Source organism: Frankliniella occidentalis, unplaced genomic scaffold (genome assembly GCF_000697945.3).
Source record: "Frankliniella occidentalis isolate FOCC.00 unplaced genomic scaffold, Focc_3.1 Scaffold195, whole genome shotgun sequence".
NCBI lineage: Eukaryota > Metazoa > Arthropoda > Insecta > Thysanoptera > Thripidae > Frankliniella > Frankliniella occidentalis.
Window position 1 is genome coordinate 283,830 of NW_026267321.1, and position 799 is coordinate 284,628.

Here is a 799-nt window from a genome sequence, read left to right on the forward strand (position 1 = left end):
AAAACTCAACAAACGAAGTATTCTTTTCATACGCTGAACATCTTTGGCTGTGTGTGCCGCAAATTGCAGTACACATACACAAGGTACAAAACAATTAATACTAAACAATCAAGTGTCAAGAATACCAGACCACTAGCATTAAACAAAGGGTGTAAAAATAAACAATTAGTATTAAAACAATGGGTACCTGGTTACAAGGTACTTCTGGATAACTGGTTGTGGTGAACTTCTTTTTCCACGCCAGCTGGATACCAAGAAGTAACGGGTGTCATTTACCCGTATGATTGTTGCTTCTACTAGAGGACTTCTTTGATTCAGTTTGAACTGTACTTTTTCACCTTCACGGAAATAGCTTGAATTTAGATTGACAGTATTGGAAGTAGGAACTAATAATGATAACATGGTTCTTGGTGGGTAAGACAGTAGTAACTCGTTAGGAGTTTTCTTAGTTGTAGTGCATGGAGTATTCCTATAGTTAAACGAAAACTTACTTAATCTAATTTGAATTTTGTGAATATCATCAGTCATTAAATTATTAGAATTAATAGAAGACTTCTCAGCGGCTCTTCTTTTCCAACCTTACGCAAATCTGGAAAATATTTAGTTCATTCCCCTAGGGGCAGATGTTTACACACCCAACTTCCCACATACTAAAGATGTTTTCCTTACCTTACCTGGGTGGATTCGAACCTCGGATCTTTGGGTTCGTATCCTGACGCCTTAGACCGCGTGGCTGTCGGGACATACCTGTGAGGGGAGCGCTCGCACCCGACCTTATGCGGCGCTCCGTCCAGGGGCA